Here is a 17,500-nt window from a genome sequence, read left to right on the forward strand (position 1 = left end):
TATCTATCTATCTATCTATCTATCTATCTATCTATCTATCTATCTATTCCCTTCAAACATCCTTATACTGAGAAAAGTATTATGAGTTACATTTATTCTTTTACCATGTAGGAATATAAATAATTAAACTTTAATAAGTTCCTTATGATTTATTTTTCCTGTTTACCCTGTCATGCTTTTCTTGTTTCTTGTATTTGAAAGGCAAATTTTCTGTTCAGCTCTGCTTTTTATCCATCAAGAATGCTTGAACATCCTCTGCTTCATTGATGACTATATTTTCCTCTGAAGCATTATACTCAGTTTTTCTGGGTAGGTGATTCTTCTTTTTAATCCTAGCTCCTTTGATCTCCAGAATATCATATTCCAAGCTCTTCGATCCCTTGAAGTAGAATCTGCTAGATGTTGTGTTATCCTGATTATGTTTCCACAATACTCATTTTTTTTGTTTCCTGGAAGCTGGTAATATTTTCTCCTTGACCTGGGAACTCTGCCATTTGGCTATAATATTCTTAAGAATTTGGGGGAATATTTTTCAAGAGGCAAATGGTGAAGTCATTCAATTTCTATTTTGCCCTCTGGTTCTAGAATATCAGGGAAATTTTCCTTTAGAATTTGTTGAAAGATGATTTTGAGGTTCTTTTTTGATCATGGCTTTCAGGTAGTTCAGTAATTTTTAAATTATATCTTCTCGATCTGTTTTCCAGGTGAGTGATTTTTTCTACTGAGATATTCCACATTGCCTTCTATTTTTCTTTTGTTTGGATCTGTTTTACCATATCTTGATTTCTCCTAAAGTGATTACCTTCCATTTGCTCTAATCTAATTTTGTAGTAATTATTCTCTTCAGTGAGTTTTTTGAAATTCCTTTTCCATCTGGGGAATTCTGCTTTTTAAGGCATTCTTCTCCTCTTTGCCTTTTTGGGCTTCTTTTGGTATTTAAGTTAGTCTATTTTAAAGTATTATTTTCTTCAGTATTTTTTGGGTCTCCTTTAGCAGACTGACATGCTTTTCATGATTTTCTTGCATCATTCTCATTTCTCTCCCCAATTTTTCCTCCACTTCCCTTACTTGATTTTCAAAATTCTTCTTGAGCTCCTACATGGCCTCTAACCAGTTCATATTTTTTCTTGGAAGATTTTGATGCACAAGTTTTGCCTTTGTTTAGTTCTTATGTTTTTGTCCCCAAATAAGAACCCTATGGTCTGATTTTCCTTCCTCTGTTTGCTCATCTTGCCAGCCAATTACTTGAATTTTGAGCTCTTTGCCATGGTAAAACTCTGCTTCCAGAGTGGAGAGCTTTGTCTCTAATCACTGGGGTTTTCAAAAATGTTGTCAGAGGTCTGAGGAGGGCACCCTCTCTATAGTCCCCACAATCTCTGGCTCACTGGAATTTCTCACCCCAGGACCACTATCCAAGATAGAAACCCAGATCCAAGAAGGTCAAAGCAAGAGTGATTACCCTCTGAATGGTTGCTTGGTCTTCTTATGATGTGCAGGCTAGGAGCTCAGGAGGCAGCCATGTGGTGGCTCTCCCATGTCTCATCCTGGGGGCAGGGTGAGACCACACACTTCCTTCACTGGATTCCAACACAGTTCCTTACTGAACTTTTACTTTCTCTTTGGCATTTATGCTTTGAGAAATCTGAAAACTGCCACAGCTGCCAGTGATACTTAAGTCTGATCTGGTGGGTAACGGCCTTCTAGACGTGGTATGTCTCACACAGAACTGTGTTCGGCTCCCAGCTCAGCTCAAAAAACCCTTCCTGTTAGCCTACCAGGCTGCTTTCAGGGGAGATTTGTTTCTCTCTGTCACTTTGTGGCTTCTGTATCTCTAAAATATGTTTAAAGTCATATTTTAAAGGTATTGGATGTGGTTGTGGTGGAAGCTTATGGAATTTCCTGCTTCTACTACTACATCTTGGCTCCACCCCCCAAGACAACAATTCTTAAGATATATGAAAAGACAGGGAGGATATCAAAACAATGGAAAATATTTTGATTTGCATCAACAAAAAAAATTACTGAAAAAATCATCAGTAGCTTCCATTCTAGCTAAGCACTTTCATAACTTTAGAATTTTTTTTTCAAAAATAATGCATGCACACATATTGAGGGTATCATTGATGAGGTTATTAGAAGGGAACTGTGAATATTAAAGGTAATGCCATAAAAAATTTCGCAGTTATCACTTGGAGATAAATTCTTAAGCAAATGAGGGATAGTGGTAATTATATAAGATGAAATAGATAATTTTGACTATATTAAATGGAAATACTTTTATTCTAACAGAATTAATACAACCAGGAAAATGGGAGGAGCTGTAAGCAGGGGAAATAATCTTTGTATTGATTATCTCTGAGAAGAAACAGATAATCAGATATCCAAAATTTGTAGACAGCAAAGATATATATATATATATATATATATATATATATATATATATATATATAACCAAACTTATTCCCAATAGATAAATTATAAAAGCATATTAATAATCCACTCTTAAGTGAAAAATTGCAAAATATCAAGGGTAATGTATAAAAATATCTCAACATACAAATAACAAGAAAAACAGAAATATCACACTTAGAAAAAAGACTAGCAAATGATGGGAATTATCATTGTTAGAGGGAGTATGGAAAAATTATAATGCTAATAAATTGTAAAATGAAAAACTGGTCCAATCATTCTAGAAATCAATTTGTAAATATGAAATGAAAATGGCTGAAATATTCATAGCCTCTGAACACAAAATTTGTTCCTAGGCATCACACAGCAGCAAGCTTTAAGATTATGCAAGATAGGATTCAGCAATATAAGAACGGTGAATTACCAGAAGAGCAGATAGTTTTTTAAAGGGCCAGAGGAAATAGAGACCAAATAGCCACATTTGCTGAATTATGGATAAATTAAGGACGTTCCAGGAAAAAAAATTGCACTTTTGATACACTGACTACACTAAAGCCTTTTAATGTGTGTATCACAACCAAATGTTGCAAGTCCTCAAAGAGACAGAGTATGATATCATCTTATTTGTCTACTGAGGAACCTGTATGCGGGTCAAGAAGCAAAAATTAGAACCAAACATATGGCAAATGTTTGGTTTAAAACTGGAAAAGGGGTATCACAAGACTGTATATTGTCTATTTATTTAACTTATATGTAGAGTGAATTATATGAAACTCCCGGCAGGAAAAATCAAATGCTGGAATTAAGGTTGCCTGGAGAAATCTCAACAATCTCAGATATACCAATGATACCAATTTGATGTACAGAAAGTGAAGAGAAATTAGGAAAACTCTTGAAAAAGGAGAGTATAAAATCTGCCTTGAAGTTTAACATAAAAAGAAAATAAATAAATAACTCTAAGATCATAGCAATTGGTCCTAGAACTTCCTGGAAAATAGAGGAAGAAAAAAATGTAAGCAGTGTCAGATTTTATACCCTTGGGCTCAAGCATCACTGCATACAGTAACTACAGTCATGAAATTAAGACACTTGCTCCTTTGAAGAAAAGATATGCAAATCTGCACAGCATAACTAAAAATCTGAGGCATCACATTGCCAACAAAGGTCCACAGAGTCAAAGCAATATTTGTGTGTGTGTGTGTGTGTGTGTGTGTGTGTGTGTGTTTCTAGTAGCAATGTAAAACTGTGAGAGTTGGAGTATAAGAAAAGTTTAGTGCTACAGAATCAAAGGTTTTGAATTGTGGTACTGGAGAAAAATTTTCGACAATCCTGTGGACAGAAAGGAGATCAAATCAGTCAATACTTAAATAAATTAATTTAGGAAGATGGAAGAGTAGAAACAGGACTTCCATGGGACTCTGACTTCCACCTCCCCCAATTCATGCAAAAGGGGACTCAGAAAAAAAGCTTTGGAGCTACAGAGCCCACAAAATGACACAAAGAAGCTAACCTCCTGCTGAGGACAGCCCAGCAGGCCAGCAGGAATCAGGCAGCACAGGGCTCTGGGAGCCTAGCCCAGTCCCAGGCCAGGATTTTAGTGCAAGGACATGCCTCACCAACCACCGGCCGGAGGGACTCCAGATCACCAGCAGCTGTGGCCATTTCCAGAATTATCAACACATAGATGTGAAGGACAAAGTGAGAGGTCAGTGCAGTGTGAATTTTGGGATCCAGTACTTGGGAGTGCATTGGCCTCTTCTCCTGGGGCAAGACGCCACTGAGAAGCCAAGGCCATGCAGCCACCCCCACGTGGCAGCTTCAGCTCCTGGCCTGCAGACTGTAGGGGGACCAAGTGAACAGTCTGAGGGGTAATCACTCTCTTTTTAACCTGCTTGGATATGGATTGTGATTTGAGTGTAGGTCCTGGGGTGTGTGACCAGCTTGAAAGAGCATGTGGAGACTTCAAAGAGGGCACCAAACTAATAGTTCCAGCAGCTGAGAAAACCCAAGCATTTGGTACAAAGCTCTCCTATCTGTTAGCATAGTCTTCCAGTGGCAAAAAAAGCCCAAAAGTCAAGTAACTGAGTGGCAAAATGAGCAGGCAAAGAAAGCAAACTAAACAAAGCAATCCAACATTAGACTCCTATTTGGGGGACAAAAAGGATCAAAGCGTGCAACAGAAGGAAGAAAGTAAAATCAGAACTCCTGCACCAAAGCTTTAAAGAAAAATAGGAGCTGGTTACAGGACACAGAGGATCTTAAGAAGCAAATAAGAGAAGTGGAAGAAAAATTGGGAAGAGAAATGAGAACGATGCAAGAAGATTATGAAATGAGAGTCAACAGCCTGAGTGAGGAAAATCACACCTTAAAAAATAGACTAACTCAAATGGCAAAAGAGGCTCAAAAAGGCAATGAGGAGAATGCCTTAAAAAGGTGAATTTTCCAGATGGAAAAAGAATCTCAAAAGCTCACTGAAGAGAATCATTATTTCTGAATTAGACTGGAGTAAATGGAAGCTAGTGACTTTATGAGAAATGAAGATGCTGGTAAATTGATTGAAACAAGTGAAAGAATAGAAGACAATGTGAAATATCTCATTGGAAAAACCTGTGACCTGGAAAATAGATCCAGGAGAGATAATTTAAAAATTATTGGAATACCTGCAAACCATGAGCAAAGAAAGAACCTAGAAATCATCCTCCAAGAAATTCTCAAGGAAAATTGCCCTGATGTTTTAGGACCAGGGGGCCAAATGAGGTTGAAAGAATACAGTGATCACCTCCTGAAAAAAGATCCCAAAAAAAAAAACTTCTAGGAATATTTTAGCCAGGTTCTGAAATTCCCAGATGAAGGAGAGAATATTATAAGCAGCCAGAAAGAAACAATTTGAATATTGTGGAATCACAATCAGGATATCACAAAGGATCTGGCAGCTTCTACACTGAGGGATCAAAGGGTTTGGAATATGATACTCCGGAAGCAAAAAAAAAAAAAAATAAATTTTGGCTAGTCACTGGAAGGTAAAATACTGAAGCTGAATCCTAACTAATTTGGCCACATAAGGAGATTATGGGACTCATTAGGAAAGACCCTGATATTGGAAAAGATTGAAGGCAAAAGTAAAAAGGAATGGCAGAGGATGAGAGAGATAGATAATATCATGGAAAAAAATAATAAAAGAACTTAGAATTCAAGAGAGAGTGGAGAATAGAAGGGTCTGGCATGCTCTGGTTAACGGAATCAGAGAGTGAGACATGACTGAAAAACTGGAAAACAACACATTAATCAAGGAGATTAATAATAAAATAAAATTATATATAAACACATTCAAGTATGCAACATACATACACAGACCTATACATATGTAATAAATTCTCATGTACACATATTTTTGAATATAGACATTTATATGCATGTTTACACACAGAGAGAAATAGGTGTGTTCATAGGCATATATACCGACTTGCATATATGTATATGTAAACATATAAATAGTAATATATTCGGCATATATTTGTGTGTATGTGCATGTATATGAGTGAGTATGTGCTTATATATGTAGCTGAATGATGTGGTGGACACAGGGCAGGTTAAAAAATCTAAATGCATACATACACATGTAAAAACACACATGTGCATGCCAAATGAAGCTAATTTCTATTTTAAAATATTTACTATTTAAGTTAAGCAATCCATTGGAACCCAACAATTACATTTAATTTTAATTAAAACCATGAAAAAGAAGCTTGTACCTGAGGTCTATATTGATTCTCACTGCAGGTAGGGCTCCTATTAAAAGTTCAGGTTCTGGTACTAGTTTCATTTGTAGAATTATGTTTCAGCACAGAAGCATTTTTTAAATGTTAAATACATGCATTTACATAAGCTAGAAAGACCTAGCTTTGGAGACTTTCTAGCTGTGTGACCGTTGGCAAGTTATTTAACTCTGCTTCATTTTCCTCATCTGTAAAATGAGCTGGAGAAGGGAATGGAAAACCATTCCAATATCTTTTACAAGAAAATTCCAAAATGGGGTCAGAGAGAGTTGGACAGGACTGAAACGACTGAATAACAAAATATTCAGTAATTTTTTATACTAGGAAGATACTGGAAAAAAAGCAAATTTATACACGTCAGGGATGAAGTACCCAGTACATGCTGGTACCCTGAAAGTTAAAGTTCAGTTTTTGAAAAAAAAACTGGTCACTGCCAAGTCATTCAACAGTTAATAGCCCATTTCGTACTTAATAGGTCATTCAGCAGTTGAAAAAAAAGGAGATTATTGTAGCCATAGCATAGAATTGATATTCGGGCAGTTTAATTCAAAACTTAATTTGGGTAGACAAGACTTTCTCTTCCCCAAGTTGAAATGTGTCTAGTCTACAGGGCAAGATGTACCCTGTAGATGTGCCATTCTTGTGGTTTTGGGATGTCTGTAAAATTGGAAAGACCTGTATTCCATAATATTTCAGGTGAAGGCCTGCCTAGGTAGGTAGTGGTATGAGTGGAAAAAATAAATAGAATGATTTAATAGATTTTGACAGGGTATGGCAGCTTGTTATATATAGTGAATAAGGTCCAATGTAAAATATACATGAAATTGGTTATATCTATCAATTTAAAATGATATATGTATTAAGAACTATTTAGCAAAAATATGAAGAGGGAATTTTTGGACCTGATTTTTAGATGCTGGTAAGACATTCAGGAAGAACTTTCTAGTGGATAACTTGGTGATTCAGGGAATTAGTTGAGAAGAAAGAATCATAAATTTTGGAGTTAAATGCAGTGGAAAAAGTTGAATACTGGGGAGTAGAAGAGAATGCTATAGGATAATTTATAAAGACAGAAGAAAAGTACTAAGAGCAGAGTCTTACAGGACAACCAGTTTTAGTAGATGAGCAACATATATAGCAAAGGAGTGTGAGGATCTGAGAGTCAGGTAGGAGAAGCAAAAAAAAAAAATGATAATTGTCATGGAAACTAGAGAATGACCTATCTATCAGAAAAGGGTTAGCTGCATTGTCAAAAGCTGCAGGATGGCTGAGGAAGATGAGAAATAACAAAAAAGTCATTGCATTTAGTAATTAAAAGATAATTTGTAACCTTTTAGAGAACAATTTCTGTAGAATGGTGGGGTCAAATGTTGCATTGGATAAAGTTTTAAAATGAGATGATGGTGAGGTAATGAAAGCTGTGAACATAGGCGATTTTCTCCAACTATTTTTTTCCTTTTTTTTTTTTAAGTAGTGTAGATGTCTCAGCAACACGATGATACAAGAAAATCCCAAACGACCAATGATGAAGCATATTATTGGCCTGCAGAGAAAGAGCTAATATTGATTGAATACAGATGGAAGTATAGTATTTTTCATTTTCTTTCATTTGTTTCTTTTACTCAAGCCTTCTTATACAAAAAGACTAAAACAGAAGTGTTTTACATAATTAATTGTACATGTATAACCACCTATATCAGATTGCTTACCATCTCAGTGAGGGAGGGGATGAAGAAAGGGTAAAATAGATTTTGGAACTCAAAAGTTTAAATGAAAATGCTATTTTTTGGTGGAATATAATTATAAACAAAAAAAATTAGAATAAAAAGTAGTGTAGAGGTAAAGAAGAGTCTCCTGAGAAAAGTAGATATCCTATGGAAAGACACTGAGGAAGGAGATAAAACATAATTTACAGAAAACAACAAGTAAGCAAAATTGCCTTGCATATAGAATATGTGATAGAATTTTTAAAAAATGATATAGAATAAAAGCTTGGGGAGTTTGGGAGTTCAAGTAAAAGCTTCTTTTTTCCTTCCTTCCTTCCTTCCTTCCTTCCTTCCTTCCTTCCTTCCTTCCTTCCTTCCTTCCTTCCTTCCTACCTTCCTACCTTCATTCCTTCCTTCCTTCCTTCCTTCCTACCTTCCTTCCTTCCTTCCTTCCTTCCTTCCTTCCTTCCTTCCTTCCTTCCTTCCTTCCTTCCTTCCTTCCTTCTTTCTTGTTTTCTTGCTTTATAGCAGTATAAGGAAGCTTGAGCATGTTTCAGGGCAATAGAAAAATAGCAGAGAGAGAGAATGCATATATAGATACACATATATACAGACACATATACATATATGTGCATGCATGTTTGTATATATATGCACACATATGCACATACATAAATTCAGCAAGCATTTATTAAGAACAAGTCTCCATGAAAATGAAACATTTCATAAATTCAAAGAAGTTATATTCAAAAATGGAGACAATATGTACATGATAAGCATAAATGAATAATATACAAAATACCTACAAAGTACATTTTTGGGGTGAGAACTCTAGAATCTGAGAGAATTAAGATTACCTTTACTTAGAAGGTGGTACTTGAGTAGAATTTTGAATGATAAAGAGGGCTAAATGAAGTAGAAGTAAGAAGGGCATATATTCCAGGCAATATAAAAAGAGAATGAAGTATAATATGTAAGAAAAAAAATGTTGTGGACAGCCATAGAGTGCAAGAAGAGGAGTAATTTAGTATATCTTGAAACATAGGGTAGAGCCAGGTTTTGAAAGTTTTTAAAAACCACAGGATTTTAGAGCTAATTTAGGTTATAGGGTACCAATAAACCGGAGTTTATTGAGTATAAGAGTAATATGATCAGGTCTGCATTATAAGAAAAGATATAGGACGGGTTATAGAGGGGATAGTGTTGAAGCAGAGATCATTTAGAAGGCTATTGAAACAGTCTGAGTGAGAAGAGATATGTGTCTGAAGTGAGATGAGAACATATAAGTAGAAAGCTGGAAAGTATACAAGAACTGTTATGAAAGTAGAAATAGTCAGATTTAGGAATTCGTTGGCAACATTAGAAATGTTAAAATTTACTTGAAAGTGATTAGTTTAAATAAGTTATATGTAATCTTTATTTTTCTCTAAGAATCATGGATATGAAGAAAAAGTTAATAGATGGATGCATAATAGCAAATTTTAAAAACAATTAAATTCAACATAATTTTGTTCCTCTTTTATTTGATAGTAAGAAGAAAAATATGTAGTTTGCTTCTACAATAAAGAATAAGGAATATGGAGAGGAAGAGCCAAGATGACTGAGTTAAAACAGGCACTCACCTGTAACCTGTAACTGAGCTGTAACCCAAACCCCTTCAGATACATTAAATAATGACTCTAAACAAATTCTAGAGTGACAGACCCCACAAAAAAGCAACAGAATGAAACAATTTTCTAGTACAAGATAACTTAGAAGGTTGGCAGAAAAGGTATGTTGAACCAGGATGAGAGAAGAACTCAGTCCACCACAGGTTACACCAGTACAGATCTGACCTCACCAAACCAGGAGCAAACTTCTGGATGACTGAATTAATGGCACCAAGGGCAGTTTCCAGACCTTTCAGCCCAAGACAGTAAGGGGTTTTGATAATAGGTCAGAAGGAGATTTGCAGGGGTCCCTTTCCTGGAACCAGGGATAGAACTCTATTGCATTGTTGAGACTTGGATATGAATCATCATTCTGGGTCTTAGTCCGTGTGTGAGGAGGAGCATTAGCATAGGCAAGCTTTTAGCTACAGTGGAATAGGCACTCTGGTCACAGGGTTAAAAGAGTACTTCTAGTCACTTACAAAACAGTGAGCAGTACTAGAGAGTAAACATACATCTCTCTAGATCATACCACCCTGACAGAAACAATTATCTCTGAATATAGATGCACAAAACCTCTGAACCTTGGGGCAGTGTGCCCTCCACACTGGAAGCAGAGCTGTACCTTAACAAAGAGTTAGAAGTCAAAAAATAGGCTGGAGAAATGAACAAACAATAGAAAAAAATATTGACCATGAAAAATTACTATGGGGAAAGGGAATATCAAAACATACTCTCAGAAGACAACAAATTCAAAGCTCGAACATCCAAAGCCTCCAAGAAAAAATGTATATTGGTCTCAGGACACACAATGGCTCAAAAATGATTTTAGAATCAAGCAAGAGAGATAGCAGAACAATTGGGAAGTGATGTGAAAGTGTTGGAACAAAAAAATGAAAAAAAAAACTATAAACAGTTTGGTAAAGAAAACATAAAAAAATACTGAAGAAAATAACACCTTAAAACAGAGAGTAGACCAAATGGCAAAAGAGGTACAAAAGAGTCAATGAGGAGAAAAATGCCTTGAAAAGTAGCATTAGCCAAATGGAACAAAAAAGAATATATATATATATATATATATGTATACACATATATATGTATATGTGTGTGTTACACACACACACATACACACACACACACACACACACACACACAGAGAGCTGCCAGTAATTCAGTCCCCAGAGTTCTGCTCCAGCCTAATTTGTGTAGGCATGGCTCTCGTGGGACTGTGCTACATTCCCAGCCTGGTGCGATAGACCCTTCCTGCAGGCCTATCAAATTTGTTTAGAGTCATTTTTTAAAGGTATTGGAGGCAATTGAGGAATGAGCTCAAGCAAGTTCCTGCTTTTTCATGATCCACAATCTTTTTTTTTTTCAAAGCAATGGGGGTTAGGTAACTTGCTCAAGGTTACAGGGCCCGTTATTTTGTGTGGGTGTTAAGTATCTGAGGCTGGAACCGATCCCGGGTCTCCCAACTACGGGTGCGACACTCTTATTAACTGCCCCACCTGGCCACCCTTATGATACAAAATCTTAAGCAAGAAAATTACACCTTAAAAATAAGAACTGGGCAAAGAGAAACCAGTAAAATAATAAGAGATCAAGAAATCATTAAACAAAAGTTGAATAATGAAAAAATAGGAGAGAAAGTGAAACATATTATAAGAATAGATAAAAAAGATGAATTATAAGAATAATCAGGCTAATTGAAAGTTATGATAAAAAAGAATATTAATACAATAATACAATAAATATTCAAAGAAAATTGTCCTGAAGCATTAGAACAAGGGGGAAAGTACAAATAGAAAAAAAATCCATCAATCACCACTTAAAAGAGATCCTATGAGGAAAACTCATAGGAATATCATATTCAAATTCCAAAACCTCTAGCTCAAGGGAAAAATATTAAAAGCATCAAGATTAGAAAAAAATTACATATGATGGTGCCACAATTAGAATCACAAAAGATCTAGCAGCAGAGACATTAAAGAACCATGTGTCTTTGAAAACACCATATCAAAGAGCAAAAGAACTGGAGCTCCAGCCAAAAATATACCTTGAAAATTTAAGTATTATCCTGAATGAAAAAAAAATGGACATTTGATAAACTCTCAAACTTTCAGGAAGTTATTTTTAAAAATCTGGAACTTAAGAGAATATTCAATATACAAGAACCAAGAGACATATAAGCCATATAACAAAGACTGATTATAAGGTGTCGTTATAAGCACAAATTATTTCTTTTTTATATGTGTAAAATGTATATCTAAGATTCTTATCAATAATTGGGTAGTGCATAAGAAAGACTGGGATAAACCTGAGCATGATATGAATTTAAAAAGTAAAACCATTAAGGAACAGCTTTAAGAATAATTATTTTATACAAATAAGGTGTACGAGGAAGGATTGATACAGAAGAATTAGATGGGAGAGGGGGACTGGTAGTTCTGGTAACCTACTCTCATCAGGAATGGGTTTAAGAGAGAACCATACATATATATTTACAAGAGTATTAAAGTCTTCTAAAATTCAGAAGAAATAAAAGGGCAGGGACATAGGGAGGGGGGATAGGACAAGGGAGGGATCTTTATATGGGAGGCTGAGGGAACAGGTAAAATAGGGGTATAGAAGTGCGTTTAGATTAGTGGGAATGGGAGGATAGGGGAGGGATCTTTAGAGGGGGTAGGCACGTCATAGGATGTCTAAGTAGTGGGTAGAAGTAAAGTAGTGAAGGCAGGAGGGATAGGAAACAAGAGATCCACACATACATAAAAACAAAATCAGGAGTAGAATAGGTTTGGGAAAGGCTTTCTCTACATGTATTATATATGTATGTGTGTGTGAGTGTGTATATATATACATACATACATACATACATATATATGTGTGTGTATATATATATATATATATATACAGCTATAGCTATAGCTATAGAGAAATATATGTAAACTTTATTGTAGCCTTCTGGGGCAGGTGAGGACTGGTATGCATATTGTTATAGCTACAGAGAAACATATCTAAACTTTTTTAGTTTTGTTTTGGGGGGGGTGGGAGGAGTTAGGGAGAGAGAAAAAAAGAAATCTAAATCTATAGTCTCTGGAAAGTCACCACCCAGTCTCGGCTTGTATACCTCTCCTTAGGAGAAACCCAGTACTACAATGGGTAGGCCAATTAATTTTTGGCCAGTTTTTATTGTGAAGAAAGTCAACTGTAGTGCTCTTTGTTTTCTCTTCTCTATCTTTGAAGAATGTCTGATTTTTTTTTTAATGTACTGTAATTTTTCAGGTACATCTGTTCAGAAGTATAATATACTTGAAGCAATTGTGGTAGCAGTGTCATTTAGTTACTCAGATCATGGTCAAGGACTAGAATGACCAATCTTTGGCCCACTTTTTTGTTTGTTTTATTTTGTTTTATAAGCCATTGGATTCAGTCTTGCAAAGCAAATTGTGAATAATATAAGAACTCTTTTTTTTATCTAAATCTCTCAGTAATGGAAACTTAAAGATATATCTGTCAAGTTATTAGGAGACACCCTATTTTCTAGGGCTAAGACTCAACAAGCAGGTTGTGCCCTGAGCTTGGAATAACAGCAATCCTTTTTTGTTCATCCTCTGGATGGTGTCAGTCATAATAAAATCTTCCAATTTTTTCACACGAGCATCAGGTCTCGGAGCTTAGACAAGCTCCTGGAATTACCATATGCTTGTCTTGCCAGATTGTTCATAACATTGCTGTTATCCCCCATTTTCAGAGCTAAAGTTCACTGTGTAGCCATTGGTATAAGTACTGAGATCTGTACATGCTGCTTCTGCTCCCTGCACCCACTACGAGTGGGGCTCTGGCACTTGTGTTCTTGCTTGCAAGCCATTTTCCTCACTTTAAGATTAAATTTCTGTTTTATTCCTGACTCTCCTGTCTTTGGCCTGCTTTGTTCACCTCTGGCTACCCACGGGTTAGACACTGGTTCTGGTCCAGTTGACAAAACATTGTCAAGATGGCATGTTACCTGTCACTTAATAGTGCTTATTGCTGTTTTAATTACAATCTTTGCCATATATTGATAAGTAAAATAGAGACAATAGTCTATCGGGTCCTATAAACTGGGCATGAGGTCATGCAAGAAGTATGTTGGAGTGGATGGAGAAAAAGAAATGCATTCTTTTTTAATACTAATGTATTTATGCAGTTAATCGTTTCAAATGCAAAGGAAAATTGAGTGATCTGCTAATTTGTGAGATTAATATGTACACTTTGAAGCTCTCTCTTTCACTAATGTTGGATATATGAAACATAGTGGGTCAAGCTTATTTTATTGACTCAATATTTAAGAAATTCATACAATTAAATTTTCTTTTGCAAAGGCAAGTACACATACACACATACGCATCACACCATACCATGTTACACCACACCACACCACACCAAAAAAAAAAAAAACCATCAAAGAGCCTATATTCATTTAGGTGTTTATATCCATGATTTTAAAATGCATGTGCAAAGTGGATTTGCAGAACTCTGAAAGTCTTCAGTCACTGTGAATGAACCCAGAGACATCTGAAGATCTAAAATTGCCGATGGGAGTCAATTCAGAAGACAAGCTGGAGAGTGATTCCAAATCAGAGTTTGATAAAGGAATTTTCTGAAAAGATTTTAAATATGGAAAGAGACATAAGAGATGAATTAGTTAAATACCTCTGTTTTGCAGAGAAAAGTGATATGCAATTGTTAGGAAAGGTTCTTTATTTGTAATTGATTAATTACAAGACTAGGTAACAATAGTGATTAGATAGGAATTCACTGAGAGTCAAACTCTGCCCAACTTAGTAGAATTCAGATGCTGCCTAATACATAAAAATTAGCATAATGTCTACCTGTTATGTGTATAGCTGAGGCAAGAAGATTATTTTTACTAAAAATTAAGACACAATGCTACCATGTTGTATATAATTTTATGAAATAGGTTATTTAAACATAGTCACTTAAAAAATAAACACAAAAAGAAAATAACCCTTAAACATTTAAAACCAAACAATGTAATTTAGTCTTTTCACTGAAGTGAATAATCTCTTTTAAAAAATAAACAAACAAGATATCTAGTCAATAAGGAAAAAAAAATGTTCTAGCTGCTAGTGTAATAAGCTAGGTAAGGTAAATAGACTTAAGTATAATTTCCTTACTTTTAAACAGAGCTTTTAAGCTAAATGCTACTTAAGTATCCACTTTCTCCTAGATATGCTATCTGAAAAAGCCTGAGGAAGGCACATAAAGAGAAGAAAAGTCATAGCACGTAGCTAGTAATTTAAACAGGAGAAATTGGGAAGAGATGCTAGTAGAGAGAGTCTGGAGAGTTTTGATTGTGAAAGATCTAATTGGACAAGAATTTGTTGTTCCCAGAATACCTTAATGACCTAAGCATTGAGCTTTTGAACTTCAAAAGAGAGAGGATAAATGTAATGATAGGCCTTACTCTGAAACAGTCAAAGGTTTTAGGGTGCTGCTAATTCTAGAATGTGTGTGAAGGAAGAACTAGGAACGTGTGAGGAATTTCAGCCTAAAAATGGACCTTGTAGTCTCATCATCAACATTTCTGGCCCCACATCCAGCAATTCACAATTACCATGGGTGATGAACGAGTTGAATATTTTCAGTTAGTTATTTGTTTGTTTGTTTGTTTATTCATTCATTCATTCATTCATTTTTCTTGTCCATTAAAAGTTTTTTTTTTTCTTCCTCTAAATTCCAATTTACTTGTATTATTGTGTCATATGGAAAATGAATATTGAATGACTACTGATCACAGACCCTATCAGATCCTACAAAACTGCAAAGGTCAAATCCTTCAAAAGCTTAGGTCAGGCAAGACATCATCCGCCTTTGTTCTAAGAGCCAACAGAGCTTGTTTATGAGAGGCTTATCATTATAAGGTTGAATGTCATTTAGCAGTTGTTCTATTTGACCTTGAAATTCTGTACTGAATCCATTGACCTTCTATGTGGTAAACAAGCACTATATGTCTTAACTTTTTTTTTTGTTTGTTTGTTCTTGTTTTTCTTACTTCAGTTTCTCTTTATCAAGTATCAGCTTCTCTCAATTTCTGTTTTTTCCACAACAGAAGGGATAGGCATACAGCACTTGTTTTGAGCATCTGACTCTCCCCTAATCATATATCATGGAAGACATAGGTAAGAAAGCATTCTTTTTATGAGAGATAAAGTCTCGAACACTTTGTCAGTTGGTTTAGGCTTCTGTCAGTTACCTTAGGCTCAGTTACGCTTCTATACATTTTGGGAATTGGCTAGACTCAAGAGAAAAAAAAAATAGGTATCCCAATATTTTTCCACCTAGTCAATTAAAGACATGTAATCCTCTTTTATAAGGTGGGGAAGCATTGTAATAACTCAGCACTTACAACAGGAGGTAGATTTTAGTCAGTGCATTTTCAGTTGTTTATGAATAAGATACAACTTTGTCACCTGTAATTGAAACTAAGGGGTTAGAAGATGACATTTGAATCATCAAAGGCCTTCAGTGAACTACATTCAATGTATTTGGAGCTATAAGTTGATACTATACCTCTTCTGGTGTATCTCTGTAATAAAAGTAATTTCTCTCCCTAACTGTTAAATCTAGTGTACTCATTCCTTGCAATCCAAGTCGACTCTGAGCTATGGTTGACTTGTCTTTTGGGCTACATAGATTGCCTAGTGGTTGTTTCTCTGTCTGTGTCTGTCTGTCTGACTGTCTCTGTCTGTCTGTCTATCTATCGATTTGCTTATTTTCCAAATAGCCATTTATCTATCGCTCCACCTATTTATTCACTAATTTATCTATTTTTAAAAATTATTTGTATCCACAGCTCAGGAAGATGAGTCATTGTAGTGTTTTGATCTAAATCATAAAATAGAGTAGTTGCATAAATGGAATCATGGGTTTTTGTAAGGCTTTCAAGTGTTCTCACACTTATTTTCATTATATCATTATATTTCATTTATTAACTGTGTGACCCTGGGCAAGCCACTTAATTTATATTTGTTTTAGTTTCCTTATTTTGCAATGTGAAGAATAATAGCATCTATCTCCCAGGGTTATTGAACTGATCATTTGAGATTACAATTATAAAGTACTTAGCACAACGCCTGGTACACAATAAACACAATATAAATGGCAGTTGTGAGATAATATGTTTACATATATCTATATACATACATATATACATACATACAAACATATATATTTGAACATCTTAAGAATATTATTACTTAACTAAAGTGCTCCTATATCATTGTCCTACTTCAGAGAGAGAGTTTTCCCCTTTTTCTAGTGCCTCATTGCAACACACGAATTTTAGGTTTCCAAAGGCAATTCAAGCAGAGGGCAAACTCGGGGTTCAAGAACACTTATTTGCATTAGATTATGTGTCTTTCTTCTGAGGAACTGCAAGCTTAGCTAAATTTGTACCAGCTCATTACCATCAGGCTGTGCATCAGGTAAACATTGTTAGTCACAAAATTCATGGAGACTTATCTATTATAATATGAAAGTGATAGTAGAGGAAGCATTGTAAGGGATTGTAGTGGCAAGCAAAGGAGTACTTAGCACCTTGTTTCAGTTCAAGTGTCTTTGAGCCTTGCCCTGATTATATCAAGTCTGTGTTAAGAAACAGAACCTGTGAATCCCACAGTGGGAGGGACTTGCCAAAGACAGGAACAGGAAGGATGTAAGAAGTGCTAGAAACAGGGAGGAGCTAAAGACCATATAAAAATCTAAGCACAGCTGGGAAAGAGCAGAACTGAGAAGGGAACAGTTGTGACTGACACTCTGTCTGTTTTGTCTGTGTTGATTAGTGTTTGTAATACTTTATACAGAAGCCCTGGGACCTTACTGGAAACCCTGAAAGAAGATTGTTCTTGTTGTCTATTTACAGAAGTCCTGGAGGAGGGTTTCAGAGGTCCTGGGA

Source organism: Petaurus breviceps, unplaced genomic scaffold (genome assembly GCF_028583685.1).
Source record: "Petaurus breviceps papuanus isolate PSGF00001 unplaced genomic scaffold, PetGlider_PUasm1.0 90683, whole genome shotgun sequence".
NCBI lineage: Eukaryota > Metazoa > Chordata > Mammalia > Diprotodontia > Petauridae > Petaurus > Petaurus breviceps.